This window comes from Leucoraja erinacea, chromosome 2, assembly GCF_028641065.1.
Source record: "Leucoraja erinacea ecotype New England chromosome 2, Leri_hhj_1, whole genome shotgun sequence".
In the NCBI taxonomy this organism is placed as follows: domain Eukaryota; kingdom Metazoa; phylum Chordata; class Chondrichthyes; order Rajiformes; family Rajidae; genus Leucoraja; species Leucoraja erinaceus.
Window position 1 is genome coordinate 63,556,991 of NC_073378.1, and position 11,376 is coordinate 63,568,366.

An 11,376-nucleotide genomic window follows, 5' to 3' on the forward strand; every position below is an offset into this window, starting at 1 on the left:
GTCACAAGCATTGATCCAGGCTCTGTTTATCTGCTTTCTCCACATTACTCCTTGCAGTTCAGCCCATTAGTGTCACCATATTCCTTCACCTCTCCTTGTCTTCCTGACTGGTCCTAACCTCTACCTTCCCATCATTCCTTCCAATTTATTACCTAGTACTCTGGTTCCCACCCCTCCGTCTCTCTAGTTTAAACCCCCCCTGGTTACATAAGGAAAACATGTGACAGAAGACGAAAAATTTTGGCACGGACATGGATTTTAAGGGTGCATTTTGGAAATAGCAGATGCTTAGTAATTCAAAGTTCCTGGATTTGAAACCTTGGCAAATTGATGCATGGCTGCCAACTGTAGTAGTGTTGAGCAAACAAGTGGAGCAAATAATGAATTAGGGGAATATACCTACCTTGTAGAGTTGAATGGCCAGAAGAAGTTATAGAGATATATGGAGATATCATTCTGAAGAAGGATCCCTATCTGAAATGTTGCCTATCCATCTCCTCCACAAATACTGCCTAACCTATTGGGTTCCTCCAGGACTATGTTTTACTCAAGATCCCAGCATCTGCAGTTCCTAGTATCTCACACATATATACAAATTTCTTGTATATAGAGACCAGTCTCTGCAGGGATTTGAAAGAACGGTGAACATTTTTAAAATCAAGGCAGAGGATCATCAGGAGCCAAAGTAGGTTATTGAAATAGAGTGATGTGTGAAAGTGTAGATGCCAATTTAGATACAGGCAATAGCCTTGATGGAGAGAGGAATAAAGGAATCTAGTGAGATGTCCCTTCAGATAGAAGATAGACACAAAAAGCTGGAGTAACTCCGGGACAGGCAGCATCTCTGGAGAGAAGGAATGGGTAACATTTCGGGTCGAGACCCTTCTTCAGACTGGTTAGGGATAAGGGAAACGAGAGATATGGACGGTGATATGGGGAGATAAAGACCAATGAATGAAAGATATGCAAAAAAGTATCGATGACAAAGGAAACAGGCCTTTGTTAGTTGTTTGTAGGGTGAAAATGAGAAGCTAGTTCGACGGGTGGAGGAGGGATAGAGAGAGAGGGAATGCCAGGGCTACGTGAAGTGAGATAAGTCAATATTCATACCACTGCCCAAGCTGCCCAAGCAAAATATTAGATGCTGTTCCTCCAATTTGCGTTTAGCCTCACTCTGACAATGGAGGAGACCGAGGACAGAAAGGACGGTGTAGGAATGGGAAGGAGATTAAAGTGTCCAGCAACTGGGAGATCAGGCATGTCCCTTCAGATAGCCTAATCTAGTGTTAACAAATACATGGGTGGGGGGTTTTGAAGCTGATGAGGTGAGGCAAGACTGACATGCTCATTGTTTTTTTCAGGAAGTGTGATGAGTCAGTGGATTGTGAATAGATTTTGCAATGGTGGCTAGAAATGATGACATCACTTTATTAAATTTTGTGTGACATTAGAGAAAGAATAATATCTTTTGTAATTTTCTTCCACTTACTTTACAGAAAGTTTCTGGCGAATGGGTGATATAATAATAATAATAATAATATCTTTTATTGTCATTGCACGTCAGTGCAACGAGATTTAGTATGCAGTTCCAACCGATGAAAAATAAAAGTAAAATAAATAAATAAGCTGTGTGTCATGGCCATCCGAGGGAGACAGTCCAGGGAGGGGGGGGGGGGGGCACTCAGCAGGGCCGGTTCAGAGCCGCCATTGCTATTACATATGATGACAAGAAGTGAACTATGCCACACTGAACCTTTCAGTAGAGGAGAATGGTGAGCCAAGTAGATATTTAATGGCACACTGACAGCTCCATATTTCTCCATTACCAACATTAAGTTTTCATTTCAGAATTTATTGAACTTCACTTGCGGAGCTTTGATTTAAATTAATTCTTCAGAATCATTGGTGTTTATTAGCCCAGTACATAGAAACATAGAAAATAGGTGCAAGAGTAGGCCATTTGGCTCTTCGAGCCTGCACCGCCATTCAATATGATCATGGCTGACGGCACATTACCATTTTGCATATAAACCCGATATGTCTCCGAATCAGAAACCCAGACACAAGCTCCAACCTTAACATGCTGGAGGACCTTTTCATTTTGAAGTGTGATGGTGGAAATACCCATTTTTTTCAGTTGCAATGAAATGTTGGAACTCTGCAGATGTTCGTCAGTGGCAGTTATTTGATTAATTCCAAGAAACATGAGGCAGTACGAACTGAAACTCTCTCTTCCTCCTTTTAACTTTAATTTGAGAACCAAGTCACAATAGAAGAGGAGATATCATTGAAACCAAATCAAAGAAAAAGGATTTCAAAAGTTTTCAGAATTGAAAGTGACCTAAATCAGACAACTGAAAAGAGCAGCTGTGGATAAAATAGAGGCGTTGTCCACTGTCATGGAAATGGAGCTAGATGATTGAAGATTTATGGGTCCCATGTTCACACGGGAGGGATGGTCCCCCAACGTAATATTCCACCTCTCCACCAATTCCAATATTGGTTTCCAGTGGGGAAGCTTTCTGGAGTGCTGGTATGGGTTCTTGGGGTGGCAGCTCAGTCCCTCAAGCCTGACCTGCTGGCAGCTCACTCACGGCTGGTGGGCTAGCAGTTGACTCACGGCTATTCCTTGAAATTCCTTTTCAAGCAAGGTGCAAGGCCACCAAATTCAAGTGCAGTTTCCTACCACTTCAAGCAGGGTGCAAGGCCACCGAATTCAAGTGCAGTTTCCAACCATTTCAAGCAGGGTGCAAGGCCACCGAATTCAAGTGCAGTTTCATACCACTTCAAGCTGGATCCAAGGCCACCAAATTCAAGTGCAGTTTCATACCACTTTCAGCAGGGTGCAAGGCCACCAAATTCAGTGCAGTTTCATTCCACTTCAAGCAGGGTGCAAGGCCACCAAATTCAAGTGCAGTTTCATTCAATTTCAAGCAGGGTGCAAGGCCACCAAATTCAAATGCAGCTTGATACCATTTCATGCAGGGTGAAACCACCATAAAACCACCCAAAACACCAAACTCACAGATCAGTAGACATTTAGTGTGTTCAGTTGATTCACAGCTCAGACAGAGTCGTGACCTCTCCCTCCCCCATCATGCAGAGACTGAGCCACACCCACACTTCTGGGTTTTATAACCCCTCCCCCTCCTGCCAGAAAAGGTGAGGCTTTCATGGCCTGATTGACAGGAGAGAGATTCTCACCATTTTTTAAACACTAATAATACTTTAATTTGTCATTGATGGGAAGAATTCTCTGCACCTGCTCAGTGGAGGGGGACTGAGTAAGATGGCCAAAAATCACAGCCGTAAGTGGTAGCGTTTTATCTAAAATCAATATACAGTGCAAACAGGAAGTAAGTGCATTTGCAGTAGTGCCTTTTAACTTCAAGCCAAAGCACCCAAGCCACCATTTGCTGTGTAGTGCCTTTCAACTTCAAGCAAAGCACCCAAGCCACCATTTTCAGTAAGTAGTGCCTTTTAACTTCAAGCCAAAGCACTCATGCCACCATTTGCAGTGCCTTTGAACTTAAAGACAAAGCACACAAGCCACCATTTGCAGTAAGTAGTGCCTATCAACTTCAAGCCAAAGCACCCAAGCCACCATTTGCAGTAAGCAGTGACTTTCAACTTCATGCCACCATTTGCAGTAAGTAGTGCCTATCAATTTCAAGCCAAAGCACCCAAGCCACCATTTGCAGTAAGTAGTGCCTTTCAACTTCATGCCACCATTTGCAGTAAGTAGTGCTTTTCAACATCAAGCCAAAGCACCCAAGCCACCATTTGCAGTAAGCAGTGCCTTTCAACTTCATATCACCATTTGCAGTAAGTAGTGCCTTTCAACTTCAAACCAAAGCTTCCAAGCCACAATTTGCAGTGTAGTGCCTTTCAACTTCAAGCCAAAACTTCCAAGCCACCATTTGCAGTAAGTAGTGTCTTTCAACTTCAAACCAAAGCTCCCAAGCCACCATTTGCAGTAAGTAGTGCCTTTCAAATTCAAGCCGAAGCACCCAAGCCACCAATTGCAGTAAGTAGTGCCTTTCAACTCCATGCCACCATTTGCAATTAGTGCCTTTCAACTTCAAACCATAGATCCCAAGCCACCATTTGTAGTAAGTAGTGCCTTTCAAATTCAAGCCAAAGCACCCAAGCCACCATTTGCAGCAAGTAGTGCCTTACAACTTCAAGCGAAAGCTCCCAAGCCACCAATTAAAGTAAGTAGTACCTTTCAACCTCATGCCACCATTTGCAGCAAGTAGTGCCTTTCAACCTCAAGCCAAAGCACCCAAGCCACAATTTGCAGTAAGTAGTGCCTTTCAACTTCATGCCACCATTTGCAGTAAATAGTGCCTTTCAACATCAAGCCAAAGCACCTAAGCCACCATTTGCAGTAAGTAGTGCCTTTCAACTTCAATCCAAAGCTTCCAAGCCACCATTTGCAGTAAGTAGCGCCTTTCAACATCAAGCAAAGCACCCAAGCCACCATTTGCAGTGTTGTGCCTTTCAACCTCAAGCCAAAGCATCCAAGCCAGCATTTGCAGTAAGTAGTGCCTTTCAACTCCATGCCACCATTGGCAGTCAGTAGTGCCTTTCAACTTCAAACCAAAGCACCCAAGCCACCATTTGCAGCAAGTAGTGCCTTTCAACTTCAAGCAAAGCACCCGCCACCATTTGCAGTAAGTAGTGCCTTTGAACCTCAAGCCAAAGCATCCAAGTCACCATTTGCAGAAAGTAGTGCCTTTCAATTTCAAGCCAAAGCTCACGTCACCATTTGCAGTAAGTAATGCCTTTCAACTTCAAGCCAAAGCACCCGCCACCATTTACAGTAAGTAGTGCCTTTCAACTTCAAGCCAAAGCTCCCAAGCCACCATTTGCAGTAAGTAGTGCATTTTTACTTCAAACAAACCATATTTTCATTTTCAAACCACATGAAGGGGACTCACAGTTGTGTAGACATTTGTTCAGTGTTATTTAGAACTCAGAGAGACGTGGCCCTTGGCTTCATCCATCTTGCAGAGACTGAGTGAGGCACACCACTTCCTGGTTTTATAGTCCCTCCCCCTCCCTCCAGCAGGGACAGCAGAGAGAATGGTGATTTAAAAAAACACAATAATATCTCTCTGATTTTTCATCGATGGGGAAAATCCTCCGTACCCGTAAGTAGGAGGGTGGCTCTGAGCGAGGTGGCTAAAAATGATGGCTGTAGGTGGCGGCGTTCTGTCTTAAATCGCAGCACAATGGGCCAAAAGCAGTCAAGATCAGAGCTTTAGTAATATAGATAGGGATAAACGTAGTCAGGCCATGATTTTCGTTCTGTGGGGGGAATTTAAGGGAACACAAGAGGCTGAGAAACAGATAAATGCAATTATCATTTTGATAAGATTAACCAAAGTTGATACCTATTAAAATAGGAACGAATTACAGCATTAACTTGCTTTGGAGAATAGAAGTCTGGAGTGGTCATATTGTCAATATTGAGAGTGAACCTGAAGATTTACCCTCTTATCTTTCTTGATTAATGTTTCTTAGGTGTTTTCCTGACTCATTTCAGAATTTTAGTGCCCCCTGAGTACAATTGTAGCTCATCACCAGCATCATCAAGCCTTCTTTACATGTTGTCTCCAATTTCAAACAAACTATAATTAAGAAAGAAATAGATTAGTCTGTAAATATCCTGGTGTCATTGAAATCTGAAAAGCATATTTTACCAGTTAGGGGTTGTTGACTCTGTTCTTTTGACTCAGTTCTCAGTTCTTTTCTATGTCTCAATGACTTCTGCAGGGTAGTAACATTTTAGAAAATTCTTTTGTAAACTGGATTTGGCAGTATTGTTATTTTGTAAATCTGTGATTGCTGTTTAATTTTGTTAACTGTTGATATATTATGGAGTATGTCACAAAGACAGCATACGGAGTGAAGTTACGGGTCAACTTTGATGTTATTGAACAGCAAAACAATCTTGTGCATGTAAACCATCTCCTACTGTTCCCAGAATAGCCCAAGGTGATTTATCATGTCCCAAATTCCCTTGAAAAGCTCTGCTGGAAACTTCTCTACATCATTACTAAAGTGCCTGTCCCACTTGGACGATCTAATCCACGAGTTTAGAAGACCCGAGATGAGTTGAAAAAATTGTCACGATCGTGTTGATTCGCCGAAGTAAAAGACCTCCTACGTCCCCCTCAATCTCAGTTTTCCACACCTAAGACCATTGAGTGGAAAATGATCACATGATAAAATTATGTCATGTTTGCATTTTTTTCTCGGGCCAGTTACCAACCTACGACTGCCTATGACTATCTACAACTACCATGACGACCTACTACGACCTACATACGACCTACATACGAGAAAAAGTATCAATTTTTTCCATGCCAACCTTTTTTTTACTCGTGGACATTTTTTATCAGGCTGAAAAATACGCCGCAACCTATTTGAGGCCACAAGTACGCGGAGACCACTCACGAGCATGGGGAAGAGTTATGAAGACCTCCTACGACCTCCTACGACCTCGTGGCGACCATGTTGCGAGTATGTCAAGGGCAAACTCGGCAGAGGTCGCCAATTAGGTAGTAATATTGCACTTCTATTTCCGTAACTCATGCACTTATTTCTGCTTTTAAAATCTTGTTATGATGATTTATTAGTGCATAATGGTGAAACCTCTCGTATAAGTGTTTTAGAATGGTATTGCCTTATATTGTGATTCACTCGTGATTTTTGATGAATAAAATTATATTTGAAAATGCTACTTTTCTCCTTCCTTAGAAACGAAGTCATCAGGGCTTTGAGACTGAATTGCACATAACATAACATTTCCTCTACCCTGATCCTTAACCCTGTTGCCCCTCAGGGTTATGTGTTCATTCCCTTGCTCCACTCCCTTCACACCCATGACTGTGTGGCCAAGTAGAACATCAACTCGATCTTAAAGTTTGCCAATGAATCTGCTGTTTTTGGACTGATCAAACAAGAGACAAAGTATATGAAATAGATCAGGAACCTTTTTACTTGTTAAAAGTAAGCTTACTTTTCGTTAAAAATAATCTACCATTCATGTCAGCAAGCCAAAAGTGTTGGCCTAAAGAAACAAGAAGGTGAACACAACCCTGTCCTCATCAATGGAGCTGCTTTGGAGATGGTCACCAGCTTCAAATTGCTAAGCATCCATATCACCAGCAACATAACTTGGTCCCTTCACATTGATCCTGTGATCAAAAAAGTGCGTCAGCGTATTTACCGAAGGGCCTGTTTCCATGCTGTACCTCTAAAGCCTAAAAGATTAAAGTCTAAAGAATGCATCCAAAGAAGGCACTAAGAGTGTTCCCCAAACAGAAACCATGGATGAGATGTGTGATCCACTCTCAGGTGAAATCCAAGTCTACAGCATTCAAATCAAGTGATCATATGGGGGGGGGGGGGGGTGGGGGGGGGGGGGGGGGGGGGGTGGGGGGGGGGGGGGGGGGGGGGGGGGGGGGGGGGGGGGGGGGGGGGGGGGGGGGGGGGAGGCTTTATAAGAACCTGAGGGGCAACCTTTTTACACCAGGAGTTGGGTGAGGCAGGCACTATCACAACATTTAAGAAACATTTGGACAGGTACTTGGATAGGAAAGGCTTGGAGGGCTATTGGCCAAACAAAAGCAGATGGGACTGTTAATATTGGCCAAATTAAAGACACCATAAAGCTGAGGATCCCTGCACTTGTTAGAATTGCTTAACCCGTGTCAGCTGTTATTCACATGCTTTGAATGGCACCAGCCAGTCAAGGCTCAGACTGACTTCAGAATTAAGGGACAGAAGTTTAGGGGTAACATGAGGGGGAACTTCTTTACTCAGAGAGTGGTAGCGGTGTGGAATGAGCTTCCAGTGGAAGTGGTGGAGGCAGGTTCGTTGGTATCATTTTAAAATAAATTGGATCGGCATATGGATGAGAAGGGAATGGAGGGTTATGGTATGACTGCAGGCAGGTGGGACTAAGGGAAAAAAGTTGTTCGGCACGGACTTGTAGGGCCGAGATGGCCTGTTTCTGTGCTGCAGTTGTTATATGGTTACATGGTATGCAGGATAGTGAGGGGTCCAGGTGTTCTCCTTGATTCTCTTAAATTGATAACATGTATAGCAGTTTTGCAAACAAACCATAAATGCATCATTTCGATTGGATCGCTGCAAAAGCATTGTAAATAATATAAATAATGTTGCAAGTAGTGAGTAATTGTGTTTTGTCAAAATAAAGATTAGTTATGCAAGTGCTTGACTCAGTGATTTTCGACTGAAACTAGACTGTGGGGGAGCTTAGAATGAACTGTTTACAGGACTAGTGTAGAGGGTGCATGTTGGTCAATGTTGGTGGGTTGGGCCGAAGGATGCAGTATGACTCTATAAGGTGTTACATCTCCGGCGGTTGCGGGGAAAATACCCAGGGACGGGATGGTTTGGGTGGGAATGGATGAGTGAACCAAATGTTTGCTGAGGAAGTAATGTTGGGTGTCCAGGTTCTCTGTCTCAGAGCCTTTTGGATATCCATATGAATTACTTTGTCCCAGCAAAGGTGGTGGATATTCACAGGTGTCTTGGCAGTTACAAATGTTAAAGCTGAGTAGATATTTACAGCCAACAAAACTGTAGTTAATCATTGAATTGGTGTATTTGTGTCCCATTTAAACTGTAATTAATCGCTTATTGCCGTCTTTGTGTTTATAATGTATATACACTTGATATACTTACAGTTTGGGAGATTCTGCCCAGAGGGTGTCCAAGGGAATATTTGTTTCTCTTGCTGGACATTGACAGGTTGAGTCCTTGGGGACACCCCTCAAACAATAAGAAGGGATATCACCCCCTGGGCCACATGAGAGGGGATGTGTTTTGTTCCTTTCAACCTAGGCGTGAACACTATTGAGTATGACACTATTGAATGTATAGAGAATGTATGAAGAGTCTTTTGCATTTTATCATTTTGCAAGTATTTTTAATTCTGAATATAGTGTATAAACAGTTTACATTTTTTTTAAGTTTCTCTTTACGAATAAAGACTATTAAATCAACCATTTTAGCCCAATTGTTTTGTGTCTCATGTATAAAACATGAGTTGTCTGTAATTAACACTTTCCGGCGCAGGGTTCTGTTTTCTTAAGAAGCCTTATTACAGAGTTAACTATAACTGAGTTACAGTGTTATAACTGAATATAAGTGAGTTATGGAATATTACAAGAAAAACCCAAACCATGAATCATTCCTCTTTTCCAAATGATAATATACTGATCCTTTTCCTTGAAGATTGTTTCAATATCAAATTTTATTAAAATGCAAAGTAAGCTGTGCAAGAAAGAAATGTCTATTTTATTTTTTGTTCATGTGCTGGTCCAATAACCTTAAACATTGTCAGGTTTGGCAATAATTAGCAAAGAGTTCCTCGAGTATATTTGATAATTAGTAACATAAATTCTCAATCCTAGCACATGCAGTCAAGAACATTTTACATAGGTTTAAGAAGTCATTTTGTACACAAAATTATCAATATAAATCATGCATGAAACATAAGCTACATTTATGCTGAGAAGCCAGTCTGAAGATGAAAAATAAGTAAGTTCCTGGGTAGTTCTACTATAACACAATAGTTGCATTTCCAAGAAATGTTGCATAATAGACAATCGCTTATAAAAACAATGGGGTCATTGGGGAAAGGGAGTTCTTTAAAAAAACTTTTTTAATTGCTATGTTATTTTTTGTTACCTTAAAAATACTGAAAGCTGCATATTATATTGGTTGCACAAGTTGCACAAGTGCAAATAGAAGCAATTATTGTCAGTTTCAATGGCCACACTCAGTCAAACTGACAGACGTGTTAAGACACAATGATGTCTGATCACTGTGGGAAGACTATATAGAAATTATTTCACCCCAAGACATTTTTTTCCAATGCAGCTTTTTACATCGCTTTTAGTGGTTCATTAGTGCTCTATCAAAATTACATTAGAACTGTTAACTACAAATAGTGTTCCCGAATTTGTCAATTGTGTTACTTCCACTTTGCATAATGGAAAGTGGACACACGATGCTGGAGTAACTCAGCGGGACAGGCAGCATCTCTGGAGAGAAGGAATGGATGACGTTTCAGGTCAAGGCCCTTCTTCAGACTGATCAATATGGAAACATACCTTGCAGCAGAACTACGTGTATTTCAAACCTTTCTGATGAATTGCTTAAATTATCTCAATGATTTTACTTCAAAACTTGTCATCACATTCATTAAGCATTGCATCACAAATTACACAGGCCTTCAAATATGGTATTTTAAGAAAATATTTAAAACCATTCTCAGGCATCTATGCAAGTGAGTGACTTGGGTCAGGGTAGGTTAGCTCAAGAAATAAGGCAGTAATTTACACATGGAGGCAGGGGATCTGTGCAACGTCCTAAATAAGTCCTTTGCATCATTATTCATGAAGGAGAAGAGCATGAATGGTAAGATTAGATAGTTGATATTCAAGGGAATGCTGATATCAACAAGGAAGAGGAGTTTGGTGTCTTGAAAGGTGGACAAGTCCCCTGGAGCTGATGGAATCTATACTAGCATACTGAGTGAAACAGGAAGATGATTGTTGGGCAAAGGACAGAGATCTTTGTACCTTGTTTAGCCAAGGATGAGTTATCATAAAAATGGATTAGAGTCAACGTTGTCCCTTTGTTTATGTGGAGCAATAGGGACAAACCAGGAAATTTAAAAGCTAGCAAGACTTACATCAGTGGGAGTGAAGTTATTGGAAAAAAATATTATGGACAGGATTTACTCTTATTTGGAAAAACATGGATGTCTTAACAATAGTCAGCATGACTTTAAACATATAACATAGAACAAATAACATTACAGTGCATGAAAAGTGCCCGGGTCTGTGTTGTTTGTAATATATATACAGGTGCACAACCTTTTATCCGGTGTTCCGGAAACCGAAAAACTCCGAAAACCGGCCATTTTTTCCAGGATGTCGTCTGCGCACCAAAGCTCGCGTTTGGCGCCAAACTTGACCCAAAACGACCCACGGTCAACCCAGGTCTGTACTACTGCAGCGGCTGCCTCCTCCCCGGAGACCGGGGAGACACTTAAACATCTGTAAATCATTGCTTAAATGTTAGTTTGGAGGACTTTTATGTGAAGGGGGGGGGGGGGGGGTTGAAGGGGTAAACTTTAATTCTTAGTCCCCTACCTGGTCGGAGAGGCGGGGAGCGGTCAATGCCTTACCGGGTCGCGTGCAGTAAGCTCCACAGCGCTGTGGCCGCCAACTCCCAGCTGGAGCTGCGGCCGCCGCCGGTTGTAGCTCCGACCCCGGCAACTCTACCCCTGGCTGCGAGGCGCTCCAAATCCAGCGCCGCCCGCAG